The sequence below is a fragment of the Myxine glutinosa genome, chromosome 1 (genome assembly GCF_964187855.1).
Source record: "Myxine glutinosa chromosome 1, kmMyxGlut1.1, whole genome shotgun sequence".
NCBI lineage: Eukaryota > Metazoa > Chordata > Myxini > Myxiniformes > Myxinidae > Myxine > Myxine glutinosa.
This window is the reverse complement of record NC_136261.1, coordinates 430,090,546-430,109,582: the sequence shown is the minus strand read 5'-3', so window position 1 is coordinate 430,109,582 and position 19,037 is coordinate 430,090,546. Positions and strand designations below refer to the sequence as shown.

General features: G+C 43.4%; 1 protein-coding gene and 1 long non-coding RNA gene across 2 annotated transcripts in view; one reads left to right on the top strand and one right to left on the bottom strand.

Annotated features, from left to right (window-relative positions):
- The window catches only part of LOC137419067 (uncharacterized), a 246,618-nt gene that overhangs the window by 106,562 nt on the left and 121,019 nt on the right, over positions 1-19,037 (top strand). The window lies entirely within an intron of this gene.
- LOC137414363 (uncharacterized) lies at positions 3,197-9,551 on the bottom strand. Its single transcript, XR_013621955.1, has 2 exons — positions 8,757-9,551; positions 3,197-3,768 (listed from the first exon to the last, which is right to left on the bottom strand). It is a non-coding gene; the product is annotated as an uncharacterized LOC137414363 (long non-coding RNA).

Genomic DNA, 19,037 nt, shown 5'->3' with positions numbered 1-19,037 from the left:
TGTGAGTTCCGTTTACCAAACGATAGGGGGGTGCTTCAGCCAGGGGCTGTGACCAGGTGGACAAAAGATTATCATGTTCGGGCGCATTCCTGACTCATTTACAAACTCGTCTTTCACAGAGTTTGCATGTAAAATATATCTGCTTTGTTACCAGGTTAATTAATAAGTTACCAGTGCCAATTAATAAGTTACGCTGAGTTACACTTCCACAGTATCTTTCTCATAAATAAATGGATAAATGGTTTAAACAATTTGGAAAGAATACAACGTCAAATATAGAACTAGCTAAGTATTGTAAAACACTAAAAATTGATAATGTGGTTATTTGTATGAGAGATGAATTAATACATATAAATAAGAATACAAAGAATATTATTATGAATTTAGACACACAGAATGGTTCTCATTGGGTTTGTATTCATAATAGTCAGGATAAATATTATTTTGATAGTTATGGTATGCCACCACCTGTTGAAGTAATACAATTCTTACAGAATGGTGTTTATCAAACATTTCAAGTTCAAGAAATTAATTCTAAATGTTGTGATCAATTATGTTTATATGTATTATTTCAACTCAACAATAATGAAAATTTTTATGATATCATTTTTAATCTAATATAAATGACTTATGTTGGAAAAGATGGTTCTATCTTTGGAAAATCCTCTCAGGATATTGATTTATCAAATTATTATACAAAGGCACAGGCTGAACGACAAAAATATAGTGTAAGTAAAAATATTAATATGAAGAATACTTATAAATTAATCAATTATCCAAACCCTACAGATGCGAATGACTTAATTAGATTTAGTGATTTATCACAATATATATTTTTAAAGAAAACAGCACATTTTGTTAAACAAGTAAAATTTACAACCACAACACCTGGTTATACTGACCATACACCTTTCCTCATTGAATTTAACTACCTGCTTACAATTGAATTTTATAAAGGACATATAGTTAATATGCGAATTAATAAATGGGGGTATGATATGCCTGATTTAGGGTGTAATTGGTCTTTTTCAATAAACATAGAAGACCTACATGATTTTAATCAGTCTCGTAAAGAAGAATATTATCCAGTTGGTGAGGATAAGGATTTATGTGGAAGTACAATTAATAAACAACAAATACATAGTTTTAAGAAAAGAAAAATATATGATAGTATAGCGATGGTTAGCATGACAAAGAAGGAAGGTCATGAGATAAGGATAGAAAGCCAAGGAATACAAACCAATTTGGTAGTGGGAAGATGGGGTGGTATTACCTGTCATAATATTAATCTCACATATATTTCTGATACATAAATGGCAGGAAGAAGACTACAAGAGAATTATAATTTTTGTATTCAAGGATACCTACAAGAAAAGGGTGCTCGGTATTACATACCTTATGATTTGGAGCATATACATGGGAATTTTGTCATTAAAAACTGGCCTTATACTGATATTGTTAAACCCACAAATAGAGACTTGTTTAAAATATTTAAAAAAATGAACTTCTCAAAGTTATGAAATATAAAACTCTTTTAGAAATCGTCAACAAATCTTATTGGTATCCTATTATGAGAAAAATAATTATAGATGCAAGAATATCTCAAAATCCAGATGAGTATATGTATAATATTCTTTGGGGCTCAAGCTCAAGGGTAGCAAGGGATGAGGAAGGAGTTGAAGAAGAGAAGGAGGAAAGAGAGAAAAAGGAGAAGGAGGAAAGGGAGAGGGAGAAAAAGGAGGAGGAGAGGGAGAAAAAGAAGAAGGAGGAGAGGGAGAAAAAGGAGAAGGAGGAGAGGGAGGAAAGGGAGCAAAGAGAGAGGGAAGAAAAATATAAAAAGATGGAAATCAGTGAGATTCGTAAAAGATTGAGTGTATTACAGCAAATAAATCAATCTCAACGCACCGAAGAGGAAATTAAAGAATTAACAACTCTTATGAAGATAATGGTTTCAAAAATAACAACGTCAATGTCTTCAATTTCAGGGAGGAGATTTAAACGAGAAAGTGGTGAAGAAGAAGAAGAAGAAGAAGAAGAAGAAGAAGAAGGAAAAGATTATGTGATTGATGATGTTGGTGTCATTGACTTTCGTTAGTTTTTATTTGTAAATAAATGGAGGAGAGAGTGAAGGCATTCCTTAGGATTCTTTATGTTTTAAAAATTAAGATAGAAATGTATATGTTAAAAACCAAAAAGGTTTTGATACTCTGTCGGAATTTTTCTGATAAATAAATATGAGTTATTGTCTCAAATGTAAAAAGAAAACTAAATCTAAAAATATCTCATGTTAAAGCTAAAAATAATAGAGTTTATCAAAAAGGAATATGTCAAGTGTGTGGCTCTAAAAAGTGCCAATTCATCTCACCTAAAAGAGGAGGAGATATACAAAAGTTTCTGTCAGGAAGTAAATTTACAACAACTGGAATTCCAGGGGAATTACACCTTCCAGGGTATTCTTTCTGTGGTCCAGGAACAAACCTGGATAAAAGATTAGATGAGGCTGACAATCCTAAACCTTGGTCTAAACCTACAAATAGGGTTGACGAAGTGTGTATGAAGCATGATATTGCTTATGGGAAAACCACTACGTTGACTGAAAAACATAAAGCCGAGAGCGAAATGTTGTATAATTTGTCTTTGATACAAAATCCAACGTTGAGAGAGAAAGTTGATAGGTTTATTGTGAGAAATTTGATAAATGCTAAATTGAAACTTGGTCTTGGTTATTCCTCAAAAAACTATTAGGCTCTAATGATGTCATCAAGACTGAGGAGCTTTTGGCTGAAGAATTACACAAACCTATAATCACAAAGTTTAAAAAAAGGAAGGTTTATTCTAAATACACCGACCACATATGGTCCGCTGATTTAATTGAATTGAATAATGACAGGGGATACAGGTATGCGTTAACCGTTATTGATTTGAGGAGTAGATTTGCCTGGGTTGTTCCGTTGAAAAACAAGAGAGGTAATACTTTAATGTTAGCCTTTAAGCTAATATTTGATAGGGATAAAAGGAAACCAAAGAAGTTATGGACTGATGAGGGAACAGAGTTCTATAACAAAATATTTATGAAATTTCTTAAAGGGGAGGATATTAAATTATACAGCACCTTTAATGAAGGAAAGGCAGTTGTTATTGAGCGTTTTAATCGTACTTTAAAAGAAAAATTATATAAAAAATTCACACAACTCGGTTCTCAACAATGGGTGTATTTAATCCAGAATATTGTTGATAATTACAATAATACAGTTCATTCATCAACAAAATCAAAACCATCAGAAACATTTACAAAATTAAAATATGAAATGGGGATTAATTTGAAAAAACCCAAGTTCAAAGTTGGTGATATGGTAAGAATATACAAATGTAAAAGCCATTTTGAAAAAGGTTATACACAATAATGGACTCGTGAATTATTTAAAATCAGTGATGTAATGGATACAGTCCCTTGGACTTACAAATTATATGATATGAATGGGGAAGAAATCTTGGGTTCATTTTACTCACAAGAATTACAAAATACAAAACTGATAAGCCATTAAACAACAACCATCCATATATTAGTGATAAGTTAAAAAGGGGGGTTAGGGATTTTAAGGGCTACCGCCACCTTTTTTATAAATAAATAAATGATAGAACCAAGTATTAACCAGACTAAAGGGTGGAGGTGTAATCAACCTTGGTATATAAATGGAAAACATAATGAGTGTGAGAAATACCAGATCCGAGAGGTTGAGAGGATCACTGGTCAGAAGATCCTCAAGACTGATAAACGTATTCATTTGTTAAGTGGGGTAATGGGGGGCGGGAAGAAAAATATATTAGAGTGGAGTGAGAACTTTGATGGTTATCAACCGGATAATAAATATTATAATTTTAAAATGGTATGTGGATCGGGAGGAAGACAGACCAGGTCCCTCCATGAAACATATCATTTTATAAACGCACAGAGAAAGGTAGTTGATGTAAAGTTTATCAATATCCTAGATGGGGATGAGTTCCATAAGAGAATGGAGTTGTTTAAAAAATTAGAAAATGAGCAAATATTCATAGGATCAATGAGGAATTTTGAATGTCGCGTGGTCCTTGGAGGGTAAGTAAGGACTCTCCCATTCACTTACATGTAAAAGGAGAAGGGGGTGTCGCGGTAATCGGGGGAAAAATGGGCAGTTTGGGGAAAAGTCCCATCTAAATACATGGGTGTCCTGGAAGCCCCATTATCTCCCTACTAATATGTGTCAAAGTCAAAGCAGATAGAACGTACATGTGAACCCAAAACTAGCCTTAAGACTGATTAATTCATTAAGGTCATATCACGTCGAGATCCACTCATTCAGGCTGGGTATGGATTTACAATGACAGAAATAAGAGAGATGATGATGAACCTCAATGACAGTGTGGAGGTTTATAATCGAGATGTTGAGAGATTTCTCACAGATTATTATGGCAAATATAATTCAAACCAAGCTGCAGCAGCTAGCTCGCCAGCTGGCATCAATGCCTGAGCTCATCAAGCTGACCGTTATACTCAGTGGATGCACCACGGGTGAGGAAGTTGCGTCAGCACAGTTGCTGCATGCAGGGAGGTCGTCAACACCACCATCTGGCGAAACCTCAGAATCTATCGAAGCATTGACATGTCATTTGGAGGAAGCTGATGATCGCCTAGTTCTTCACTGTGCATGGGAGGTGAATCGTGGGAGTAGTCGGCTGCTTAATGACACAGACACAATAGTGCGTTTACTTCGCTTTATCCGTCAATTGCGAGAGAGAGTGGTCTTCAAGAGTTGTGGGAAGAGTTTGGCTCTGGTGAGCGCAGGCGTCATCTACCACTTCATGTTCTCGCAGATAGGTTGGGAGTGGGAATGTGCAGAGTCATAGTGAAGGCTCATGTCCTCACTGGCGCTGATACGCTCAGCAAGATTGGCACAAAACACGTATCTCTCTCATGTGAGCCACAGGAGTTTCTAGCCGATTTTGCTGAGTCAAATCAGTTAACGGAAGAGGATGTGAAGAAAGCTGAGGAGTACCTCGTTCATGTGTGGGCTGGTGCAAAGTCCAAGTCAGAATCTCTGACCTTCAACCAGCTTCAAGTGGAGTGCCATTTCCGAGCTACGACGCCAACGCCCCGACAATCCCTACCCCCTACAACTACATCAAGTGTCATTGGCGGCCATATACAGAGAGCTTTTTTTGTTGTGCGTAATGCCCTGTGCCTTCTCGATGACTCCCACTCAACTCCAGATCCAACAATCTATGGCTGGGTGATTGATAATGATATTCTCTTGCCTGCAAAATGTCTCAAACCACGACCCCACGAGAAGCTTGTCATCTGTAAATGCATGGGAAAGTGCGACACAAAGCGGTGCCCAAGCAAAAAGGCAGGGCAAAATTGTGTGATCTTATGTCACAAGCAACAAGAATCAGTGTGTCAAAATAAGTATTCAGCCAGTGACATCTTGAGTAATGCAGATAAGACAGTACATTAAATCATGGCTGTTTAAACAGTGTCGGGATGGGACATGATAATTAATTGGATTATCATATCTTACCACTCTCTGTGTTAGAAATCATATTCATACCATGACTGGCGATCATTCCATCTGTGCTGTGTAATATTATTCTGCAATGTTTTTTTTTCTCTCATTCTTGTTATTAAAATTTTTTGTCCAAAACTAGCTAAGATCTAAATGTTACTGTTGTAACCCATCTGTGGATCGGTCCCATCGGCCGATGGGTCTGCGCCATCTGCGGATGTGTTGTTCACCTTGAAGGTGAACCCATCTGTGTTTCCTATGCATCAATGGTGGATGAGTATGTTTATTTGAACCTAAAAATAAGCAATTGATGTCATAAATGTTTATAAAGCAGTCCGTGACATGTGGTTTAATCTGTTAAACATTTAAAAATCATCTCTGTTAAATTCCTACCACATGTAATTCCAATGACTGTGTACCTGATTGAAGAGCACCATTCTGTCAACACATTCCTTCAAGGTGAACAACACATCCGCAGATGGCGCAGACCCATCGGCCGATGGGTCTGCATTGTAATTTCTCGTGCATCCACAGATGGGTCAGACCCATCGGCCGATGGGACCGATCCACAGATGGGTTCCAACATTACTGTTACCTAGGGAATGTCATTTTCCATTTCAAAGCAGAAAAACGGTTAAAATACCAGAATTTGGTGCTATTCTGAAATGAAATTTGTACTTTATGTTCCATATCTTGCATGTTAATACATTTTGAATTGCAAGGCTGAAGTGAAATCAACAGTTTGAGAATTGATGAAATAGAAAATGCCCTTTCTTAAAACAGAAAATGACAGGCTCTAGTTTCCCTATAGCCAATATTAATAGGTATGAAATACTATAAACCTACACAATAGACACTAAAATCGTAATCCATCATCGTTTCTATCAAAAGTTACAAATATTTTCATGATTGATGGACTTCATGCAGCGGCCATCTTGGATTTTAATGATTAGTCAACATCTAAAATGTTTATTGATGGCACCACTATGTCAGGCATATCTGAAACCCCCAAAATAGACACCAAAATCATCACTCTACTACATTTGTATTAACATTTATACACGTTTTCTTGATTGACAGACTTCTGGTGGTGGCCATCTTGGATTTCGGTAACTAGGCAATGTCTAAAATATTTTTTAACAGCACCACTGTGTCCGGCATACCTGAAAACCCCATAATATACACCAAAATCATCAATCTACTATGTTCCTTTCAAAACGTATAGGCATTTCTTTTTTGGCACGGGCCCCATGGCGGCCATTTTGGAAAATGGCCATTTTCCAGCTTATGCTACAAATTCAGGAATTCCACTCAGTGGATTATTGAAGGTAGGGGTATCCCATTCTCAAAACAACTGTCAAAGTCTATGCCTTCTGAGATGTATACAGGTTTCTATGCCAGGGCCAAGACTATAAAGGGTGGAACCAGTCTTACATGTCTACCAACATCCCAAGAGTTCTGACTTGTTGTCGAACTATCCGGCACGGATAAGATTTCTCTCCATCCTCCACGTATTTCAACCTCCTTGAGTACAATTTCCTTCTGATACTCCATGTCCAGTTCCTTTAAGTACCTTTGATACTCCATGTCCCGTTCCTTTAAGTCCCTTTGATACTCCATGTCCCGTTCCTTTAAGTCCCTTTGATACTCCATGTCCCGTTCCTTTAAGTCCCTTTGATACTCCATGTCCCTTTCCTTTAAGTCCCTTTGATACTCCATGCCCCGTTCCTTTAACTCCCTTTGAAACTCCATGTCCCGTTCCTTTAAGTCCCTTTGATACTCCATGTCCTGTTCCTTTAAGTCCCTTTGATACTCCATGTCCCGTTACTTTAAGTCCCTCTGATACTCCATGTCCCGTTCCTTTAAGTCCTTTTGATACTCCATGTCCCGTTCCTTTAAGTCCCTTTGATACTCCATGTCCCGTTCCTTTAAGTCCCTTTGATACTCCATGTCCCGTTCCTTTAAGTCCCTTTGATACTCCATGTCCCGTTCCTTAAGTCCATTTCAGGTTTCCTTTCCTCTTGTTCCTTTTCTACTTTCCATTCCAACTCTTTTAACCTTTCCTGGCTCTGCAGTTGCATCTCCATTTTCCGCAGCTCCATAATTTCCTTTTCCCTCTGGTACCCAATCCAATGCTACCTCTTCCCATTTTCTCATTCCCACGAAATATTCCACCACCAACGTCTGAATCTCTGCCTTCTTCATATTAACTCGGACCTCCAAGTTACAGTATTTGATCAACGTCCTAAGTTCCGATCTTTTTAACGCCTGGAACTGTGCCTCGTTAGGGGACTTCACAAAATTTCCCACGTCACCTGTCTCCTCCTCTCTCATCTTCCGGTTTCTTTGCCGCGTTTTTTTCTTTTTCTTTCACAAACATTCATTTTTACCTTTTACAAAAGTCATCTCCATTTCACACAGAAATCTTAACAACAATATTACCTGAAACTAAAAAGCCTAACAGTATACAATAACAACAAGGGCGGAAGTGACGAATCCGAAACATGTGTCATGTCACATGTGGAAATTGTGAAAAAGTGAAATCATCACGTGTCCAACACATGTGACAAAAATGCAGAAACGAACTCTGGGAACATCACGTGTAGATCCACCTTGGGTCATCATGTGTAGATCCACCTTGGGTCATCCGCTACTAAATCCATAGACCATATAAATCAGTGCTTCGTTTGTGTGACGGAACGAGATCGCACAGGTGAACATCAACTCCTACCTGTGAGTACGAAGGATCATCGACAAAATGTGATATGGGAGCAAGAAAAGGTACTCGGTGATGATGATATGACACACCGTATCCAGGTATATGGTGACAATTGTGGTGACATGATTGATAATGACTTCAGGTAGCATAAGTCCTGTTTGTGTACAAATATGACAAAGTCTCACCTGCAGATGAAACACACCTGTGATACAGTACATGATGATGCTCTGCAGTGGTTCACCTCTTACAAAGATGGTAACTTATTTGAAAATCCGAACAGATTCATATGTCTGAGTTCACTTCACCACAAATACAGGTGCTGGTTATCCGTACCTGGTAGAGTGAATACCACTTTATACAGGTGCTCCATTCTCAAAAAGGAATGAAGAATACGACGCACACCGTGGATCAAAGGTCATGATAGTCCCACAAAAAGGTAAATCTTCTATAATTTGTTCATCAGGTATGTCAACAGGTTATCTTCTATCAAAGGTTACCTGCCTGAAGAAACGTGCAGAGGCAAGTGGTGACGAATCCACAACCACAGGTGCTCATCCTGAATAGAACGTTATCTTCCACCATTCTGCTAAATCATTCCGGAATGATGTGAAGGACACCTGCGAGAAACGAGAAGAAGAAGAATCCAGAAGGTGATCCATCGCTGTTTCTTCATCGCTATGATTCTGCACCTGAATGTGTACCTGTGTCCCTCGACAATCACGTGACCTGGATGGTGACTGATGCAACTCCAGAGATGAATGAGTCAGAGATGAATGAGTCAGACTTAAATTGGAACTGAGTGAGAGAAATCGGGAAAAAGTGCTGAATATGGATCAAGGTATTTGTGCACCTGTAGCAGGTATCCCCACGAGCATTTACACCTTAAACAAACCAGGAGTAAAGAAGGAGTTAAAATATTGAACCGTTTTAACAATATCATCAGGTATCAAATAGCCAGAGATGTATCGCTTCCGTACGTCACGGACTAGTGAGGAGGACCAGGATCAAGGTGAGCTCTTGATTCCCACAAACCTTAAAGGTGGAAAATTCACTCAAAGTGCCATTGATAACCTGGAATTCCATGAACACACTGGAAGGTACAACAACGCGTGGCACCGCCCACAACATCGACCAACATTCAGGGAACGATGATGAGGTGTTGAAAGCTGTCACTTCAGGACCATGAACCAAAACACCTGGAAGAGCTCCATGGGCAGGAATTCAGCACTTCCAGACTAAGGTGAGTGGTCTAACCTGGAGAGATCGACAGCAAAGTCGTTCCTTGTGCGGCCGGAAACTTGTACAAGAACCAAGAGATACCAAGGTGTCTTGTGTACATCAACATGGTCCTCGTAATAAAAAGGTGTGTGGAAGCTAAAAGAGCTGGCAGGTGGGAACAGCACCTTGAGGTATAAACATGCTGCCATACCTGATATCTACTGGACACAGTAAACACGTGGCAGGTATCCCACAATACCTGATGGTGATGAAGAAGCATCCACCACCAGATACAGGTACAGAATTCTACAGGTACATTTCACTGTGAGTGAAACGAGCGGTAAGTTCAATGGTGTTTGGACTGACGAGGCTTCAGAACAGAACCAGGTATGGTGATTAATCATGGGTTCTTCTTTTTCTTCTTTTGAATACGGCACAAGGTGTCGAGGTCGCGTCATTGACTGAGTGCAGTGACCTGTGACGTTGATGATCAATGACCTGTGCAGGTTACAGTGGATTTGTTCTGTAATTTGTTCAGGATGCCGGCGATAGCTCACCTGCACTTCACGAAGTACACCTTGCGATCTTTAACGTACAACTAATGTCGGTAGACGGGATTACCGTTTAACGTTCATCCGAGGGACGGTCCTCGCATTGATGGATCATCCTACCTGTGAAACACCGTGATGAGCCCCATACCGCGCATTGATGGATCATCCTACCTGTGAAACACCGTGATGAGCCCTATACAGCGCATTGATGGATCATCCTACCTGTGAAACACCGTGATGAGCCCCATACCGCGCATTGATGGATCATCCTTCCTGTGAAACACCATGAGCCCCATACGGCGCATTGATGGATCATCCTACCTGTGAAACACCGGGATGAGCCCCATACCGCGCATTGATGGATCATTCTACCTGTGAAACACCGGGATGAGCCCCATACCGTGCATTGATGGATCATTCTACCTGTGAAACACCATGATGAGCCCCATACCGAGCATTGATGGATCATTCTACCTGAGAAACACCGGGAGTCCGGGATGAGCCCCATACCGTGCATTGATGGATCATTCTACCTGTGAAACACCGTGATGAGCCCCAAACCGCGCATTGATGGATCATCCTACCTGTGAAACACCATGAGCCCCATAGCGCACATTGATGGATCATCTTACCTGTGAAACACCATGATGAGCCCCATACCGCGCATTGATGGATCAATCTACCTGTGAAACACCGGGAGTCCGGGATGAGCCCCATCGCGCACATTGATGTATCATCTTACCTGTGAAACACCATGATGAGCCCCATACCGCACATTGATGGATCATCCTACCTGTGAAACACCATGATGAGCCCCATACCGCGCATTGATGGATCAATCTACCTGTGAAACGCCATGATGAGCCCCATACCATGCATTGATGGATCATTCTACCTGTGAAACACCATGATGAGCCCCATACCGAGCATTAATGGATCATTATACCTGTGAAACACCGGGAGTCCGGGATGAGCCCCATAGTGCACATTGATGGATCATCTTACCTGTGAAACACCATGATGAGCCCCACACCGCACATTGATGGATCATCCTACCTGTGAAACACCATGATGAGCCCCATACCGCGCATTGATGGATCAATCTACCTGTGAAACGCCATGATGAGCCCCATACCATGCATTGATGGATCATTCTACCTGTGAAACACCATGATGAGCCCCATACCGCACATTGATGTATCATCCTACCTGTGAAACACCAGGATGAGCCCTTGCCATGCATTGATTGATCATCCTACCTGTGAAACACCATGATGAGCCCCATACCGCGCATTGATGGATCATTCTACCTGTGAAACACCATGATGAGCCCCTAACGTGGATTGATGGATAATCCTACGTGTGAAACACCCTTGTTTTCAATTCCACTGCACATTGTTTTGATATTGTGACGTCACAAAGCACGTTTCGTACATGTTTTATCGCAGGTTTTTCACTCACGATTCAAACGTAATACCTGGGAAGATTCGTCATACAGGTTGTAATATCAACATTCAGTGGCGTCGACGTGTAAAATAAAAAAGAGAAGTGAATTAGTGAATGTGTAACATGAAGGTGTTTACCTGTTCTTTGCTTCAATATCCAGGTATAGCGAGGTCTCAGTCCCCACGACCAAGAGTTGTCGGGTCGAGTTTCCCCCAATTGGGGAAATTCGAGGGTGAACCCCAACCTGCCCCTCCCGGAGTGCAATGTCGCCCTGAGGGCAGCACCTGTATGATCACGATTTACCTCCTGCGAGGTGAATATTAATTGTTAATCATAGTACATGATGTGACGCCTTCTCTGGAATTTGCATTCACCTGATGATGCTAAATTAACTTAGTGACGTCACTATACCGGTTATTAAATGATTTTATCTCTGTGTTTTGATTGGATGGAAGAGATTTCCATGAAGATTTAGATTAAAATGTCCGTGGGAAACAATGAGAATCTGACGTTTCAGGTGTGAACCCTTCATCGGACCAAAATATATAGTAACACCCAAAAGGTCACCTGGTCATGTTTCCACGGTGTGATTAAAGTATACCTGCTGAACGTTCTGTTAATTCCATCCAGGGTTCCACATTCTACCTGTGATCCGATCCAAACCCACTCTCACCTTCACTATTAACGGCGGTGGTCCATTCCAGGTAAATACAAAGGGTTTCATCTGCCTGGACGGACTTTCTTCACTCAAACATCCCATTCAAACACACATTTGAAGAAGAAGAATCTGAAATGTATCGTGAGGAGAATGAAGAGTTCGGGTTAAAGTTCATTTCACATCAAATAAGATAAACAATGAACTTATTAAATTATATAAACTTTATTATAATATAAACATTAATCAGTAATCACATCGTCATGAACAGGCAAATCACATCGTCATGAACAGGTAAATGATTTGATTGATTTGACCCAAAATAACCGGATCAGTTCGTGATGAAAGTTTATTTCCCTAAATGTACAAAATGAACGGGACCATAATAAACCCCAATGGCGGGTTTAACGGGGTCCATGAAGTTCCCCCTGAACACGTGCAGGACACGCGAGTCCACGAAACACGTCAACTCTCCCGCCTCGCAATCCAAGAAGAACCCAAACCGTTCATGATCCACCGGGATGGACAGGGAGGTTCGTTGTTTGTTGTGCCATGCGGAGAATTCGTTATTAGATTTTATTAAACACCAAGACTCGGGATTCCCTCCCAACCCGCTCTCTGCCCCTTTTCTCCCCATGGAGTTCAAACAGATCCCGATTCTGCACCTACAACTCGACCTCACATCGACCTCCCAGTAATGACGACCTGAGGAGAAACAATCACAGGAAACAACTTGTGGATAACAATAAACAAACCGATCAGGATGTTCCAGGTACTGATTCTCGGTCCTGGTTTGAGTCGCCGTCCTGAGATCTCCGGAGATCTTGATCCGTCGATGTGCAGAGTTTGGGTCCAGACTCGGGCTCCGTCCATCTGCGGACACGACACGGGGTCGCGGACATTGTTAGACAAACGGACAAAAACAAACACATTAATCTCTTTATCACAAAAAAACTTTTATTACAACAATTGTTTTTATTTATTTATGCACATTGCCGATGTTACCCTCTCCCCTTCATAAAGGTGTGTTTGTACACCGAGTCTGGAGTTTGTAACTTATAAGATGTCGCCGTGGATAACGACCAATGGCGGACAGACAATGTTACCCTCTCCCCCCCCCCCTCCCCCATGCCCCCGCGTGATGCTGTGGACACATTAACGATGTTACCCTCTCCCCCCCCCCCTCCCCCATGCCCCCACGTGATGCTGTGGGCACATTAACGATGTTACCCTCCCGCCACGTGATGCTGTGGGCACATTAACGATGTTACCCTCTCCTCCCCCCTCCCCCATGCCCCCACGTGATGCAGTGGACACATTAACGATGTTACCCTCTCCTCCCCCCTCCCCCATGCCCCCACGTGATGCTGTGGACACATTAACGATGTTACCCTCTCCCGCCCCCTCCCCCATGTGATGCTGTGGACACATTAACGATGTTACCCCCTCCCCCCCCTCCCCCATGCCCCCACGTGATGCCGTGGACACATTGCCGATGTTACCCTCTCCCCTTCATGAAGGTGTGTTTGCACCCTGAGTCTGGAGTTTGTAACTTATAAGAGGTCGCCGTGGATAAGGAACAATGGCGGACAGACAACGGTGTTTATATGTATCGATGTATCTACTTATGTGGAAGTGACGCGTCGTATAATGAAAGCAGATCGGACAAAAAGGGGGAAAATAAAATTGAACAACAAAGGCGAGGAACAGGGGGGGGTGAGGGGTGCGGGGGGGAGGGAGAGGGGCTGCTTCGTTCGTTGATATACGTACTTTTTATCTCACCTGGAACAAAGTTCAGGTGAGCTTTTGCGATGGCGCGTCGTCCACCCGGAAACACTTGCAACTTATTCTGTGAAACCGCTGATGAGATTTTGACCAAATTGGCACAAATTGTATTTGTTGTGTTCTGTCTGAAGTTTGTTCAGGACAATAACAAAAAGTCGGGGCCTCAGGGGGTCAAAGTGGAGCCACGTTTGACCCCAAAATAGCAATTTGCTTTTCCCCTCTGAAAATACAAACACTATTTCGATGAAACTTCCCCACAACCTTCACCACCCGTGATGTACAAATGTTTGTTCAAAGCATTACAAAAGGAGGTAAACTGGGTGGGGGGGGTGGGGGGGGGGGGGGGGGGGGGAAGGGTAGACCACAAAATATGTATGTTTTTGTTTGTTTAAAGTCTCATGATTATGTTGGTTTGATTCTCCCTGCTGTCCTGTCTTCCAGCGACCATTAAAATGTGTTTAAAATACCTTTAGTCAGTGCAGTATACTGGTTATTCTACCAGGTGAGCGCCAGGTGTGTTGCCCATATTTTTACTCTTTAAATGAAGGAACTAAATGAAATAGACTCAATCTGATGAGGAAGCAGGGGTGTTCCATCCATTACCAAGCTGCTTGGAGAGCGCTCACCAAGCAGCTCAAGCACTCAAGCAAGCTTTATTGTACAGAAACCGACCTGTTCTGACGCAGGGAATACTTGAGTTGAGTGGACAAAATGGGGGGAATTAAGACCCCAAGCTAAGTGATCTGAACGCAGGCTGACCAAAGATAAGCCTGTTAGTGTAAATTATCTTAAACACACAAACACCCAGTTTTCATTCATGTAATCCAGAGGAGGTGGAGAAGTATGTATGCAAAGTTTGGGGGTGCTACGTTTCATGGTTTTGGAGTTATGCAGGAGACGGCCGGCCACACACACACACACACACACACACACACCACACACACCACACACACCACACACACCACACACACACACACACACACACACACACACACACACACACACACACACACCTTTTTATTATTATAGATATATGATCCACAATGTTTGTTGATGTAAGATGTTGATGTGAGACATTGGGAAATATGTTACAAATTCCTTCAGGATTGTAAATTTTATCTGGGACGAACGAGCAATTTATACCGGATTATGTTACAGAACGAACCAGGATTTGTCAAGAAAGATCTTGTTCTAATTACATCGTTGGTGAGAGGGGAGGACGAGAGAAAGAGGGGAAAGGGGTAGTGGGGAAAAGAGAGAGGGGGGATGGGGTAGTGGGGAAAAGAGAGAGGGGGGATGGGGTAGTGGGGAAAAGAGAGAGGGGGGATGGGGTAGTGGGGAAGAGAGAGAGGGGGGATGGGGTAGTGGGGAAGAGAGAGAGCGGGGATGGGGTAGTGGGGAAGAGAGAGAGAGGGGGGATGGGGTAGTGGGGAAGAGAGACAGGGGGGATGGGATAGTGGGGAAGAGAGAGAGAGGATGGGATAGTGGGGAAGAGAGAGAGAGAGGGGGGATGGGATAGTGGGGAAAAGAGAGAGGGGGGGATGGGGTAGTGGGGAAGAGAGAGAGGGGGGATGGGGTAGTGGGGAAGAGAGAGAGAGGGGGGGTGGGTAGTGGGGAAGAGAGAGAGGGGGGATGGATAGTGGGGAAGAGAGAGAGAGGATGGGATAGTGAGGAAGAGAGAGAGAGAGAGGGGGATGGGATAGTGGGGAAGAGAGAGAGAGAGGGAGGATGGGGTTGTGGGAAAGAGAGAGAGGAGGATGGGCTAGTGGGAAGAAAGAGGTGGAGAGAGGGGGAGAGAGAGGGGGATGCAGTAGAGGGGAAGAGAGAAAGGAGGATGTGGTAGTGGGAAAGAGAGAGAGGGGGTGGGGTAGTGGGAAAGAGAGAGAGGGGGATAGGGTAGTGGGGAGGAGAGAGGTGGAGAGAGGGGGAGAGAGAGGGGGATGCGGTAGAGGGGAAGTGAGAAAGGAGGATGGGGTAGTGGGAAAGAGAGAGAGGGGTTGGGGTCGTGGGAAAGAGAGAGAGGGGTTGGGGTCGTGGGAAAGAGAGAGAGGGGGATGGGGTAGTGGGGAAGAGAGAGGAGGAGAGAGGAGGAGAGAAGGGGAGAGAGAGGGGGATGCAGTAGAGGGGAAGAGAGAAAGGAGGATGTGGTAGTGGGAAAGAGAGAGAGGGGGTGGGGTAGTGGGAAAGAGAGAGAGGGGGATAGGGTAGTGGGGAGGAGAGAGGTGGAGAGAGGGGGAGAGAGAGGGGGATGCAGTAGAGGGGAAGAGAGAAAGGAGGATGTGGTAGTGGGAAAGAGAGAGAGGGGTTGGGGTCGTGGGAGAGAGAGAGAGGGGGATGGGGTAGTGGGGAAGAGAGAGGGGGGGTGGGTAAGTGGGAAAGAGAGAGAGGGGGATGGGGTAGTGGGAAAGAGAAAGAGGGGGGTGGGGTAGTGTGGGAGAGAGAGAGGGGATGGGATAGTGGGGAAGGGAGAGAGGGGATGGGGTAGTGGGGATGAAAGAGAGGAGGCTGGGGTAGTGGGGAAGAGAGAGAGGTGGATGGGGTAGTGAGAGAGAGAGGAGGATGGGGTAGTGGGAGACAGAGAGGAGTATGGGGTAGTGGGGAAGAGAGGAGATGGGGTATTGGGGAAGAGAGCGAGGTGGATGGGGTAGTGGGGAAGAGAGAGAGGAGGATGGGGTAGTGGGAGACAGAGAGGAGGATGGGGTAGTGGAGAAGAGAGAGAGTGTTTGGGGTAGTGGGGAAGAGAGAGAGGGGGATGGGGGGGGGAGGGAAAGAGAGAGAGAGGAGGATGGGGTAGTGGGGAAAGGAGAGAGGGGATGGGGTAGTGGGGAAGAAAGAGAGGAGGATGGGGTAGTGGGAAGAGAGAGAGGGGATGGGGTAGTTGGGAAGAGAGAGAGAGGGGGGATGGGATAGTGGGGAAGAGAGAGAGGGGAGGATGGGATCGTGGGGAAGAGAGAGAGGGGGGATGGGGTTGTGGGAAAGAGAGAGAGGAGGATGGGCTAGTGGGGAAGAGAGAGGTGGAGAGAGGGGGAGAGAGAGGGGATGCGGGGGAGAGGGGGATGCGGTGGAGGGGAAGAGAGAAAGGAGGATGGGGTAGTGGGAAAGAGAGAGAGGGGGATGGGGGTAGTGGGGAAGAGAGAGGGGGGATGGGGAAGTGGGAAAGAGAGAGAGAGGGGGGATGGGGTAGTGGGGAAGAGAGAGAGAGAGAGGGGGAATGGGATAGTGGGGAAGAGAGAGAGGGGGGATGGGGTAGTGGGGAGAGAGAGGCAGAGAGAGACGGGTGGAGAGAGAGGGAGGGGATGGGATATTCGGGGAGAGGGATGGGGAGAGAGAGGGGAAGAGAGAGGGAGGGGAAGAGAGAGGGAGGGGAAGAGAGAGGGAGGGGAAGAGAGAGGGAGGGGAAGAGAGAGGGAGGGGAAGAGAGAGGGAGGGGAAGAGAGAGGGAGGGGGAGAGAGAGGGAGGGGGAGAGAGAGGGAGGGGAGAGAGAGGGAGGGGGAGAGAGAGTGAGGGGGATGAGAGAGGAGGGAGGACAGGATGGGGATTAAGAAAGGCCATTAATCAGCAAACAAGTTTGGACTATCCCCTCCTCCTGGTTGGACATCGTTCAATTAAGCAATCCTTGAGTTTTGTGACACTTGGCAAGAGGGAAAATCGAGTTGGAAAATAACTAAGTGGAATAGAGTGAAGGAAAATATGAAGAGGGAAATAAAACAGAAGAAAAAGGAAAGAATGAAAAGAAGAAAATATGGAATTTTAAATTATCTAAATTAAACGAAGAAGAAGAACCCCCTCCCGTTTCCTTTCACTTACAAAGTCTTCTCAAGTTGTTCTGATCCAGCTCAACCTTCTCCGGATGCTCCACCGGTCCTTCTGTGGAAATGATTAAAGATTAACAAATATTACAAGACTAGCCGAAACCCGTGGAACATCCACGGAAGGGAGGATGTGGTGTATGGATAGAGTGTACCATTATGGATGGCATAGGGGATTTGCTTGTCCGAGTAAGAGTTGGGAAGAAAGATGAGGATGAAGAGTGCGTATATGAACAACGATCACCGACACCGGCACAAATACATGCTCTGGATTGTCCACTCAGTGGAAGGCTTGCTGTCGCCTTCGCCTGTCCAATCAGCGGACGGCTTGCTTCACCTTCGCCCAGCAGACGCCAATACGATGGCATCGTAAGATGGCGTCGTATCGGCCGTTAATCGGATGCTTTTGGGCCCCAACGTCGGCTAATTCCGATTTTTCGAGTTTGGCGGTACGTGATAAACAAAGAGCGCGGTTCATAGATCGTAAATCCATTAGTGCCGTGGGCATCGGGTCACTGGGTGTGGCGTAAAAGGGATAACAAAGTCGAGTCCTTACGGTATTATTATATAGATGTGAAATTATATTGTTTTTATGTTCATGAAGATTTTTTAAATCTTTCAACCAAAAATCTAAATATAACAAACATGGCGGAAGACATGGAACTTCCATTTTGTATTAAATAAAATATAATTTTCATCGATTCATGAAGGAAAATTCACAACATTAGTCAGGTTAACCATGTCAATAAATTATATTTCGTTCAAAATCATGGTAGATTAGCAAACCTGTACATTTTTGGAAAGGTTATAGCATAAGGAATCCGAAAATCAATGTTGGTATTTGCACAGACACCTGCATGGCCGCCATTTTGGATTTTGAAAATGGCCGTCATAAAATACATATTTTGCGCGATCTCGGCTTCTAGTCAACCTAGAGACTTAATTAAATATGCTAATCCTATGTTTTCTGGGTCAAGGAATCCAATAAATGCCTCAAAATAGTGCTCAGGATTATAGAAAAGCAACAAACAAAGGTAATTGAAAACCATTGTCTTTATATTTGTGATATAACTGTATTACATAATACATGATATTGCAAGTCCTTTGAAGTTATAGGTTGTTATAGGAAGTTATAGGTATTATCAGATTGAACTATAAGTCCTATACTCAGGATCTACGAGGTCTATACCGTTCAGGAATATGCTTTTACAGATCTTCATCACTGTCCTGAGTGTCATTTTCGTAAAGGTGTCTACGCAAATGTAAACATTAATTTTTGGATTCCTCATGCTCTGAGTATTCAAAAAATGTAT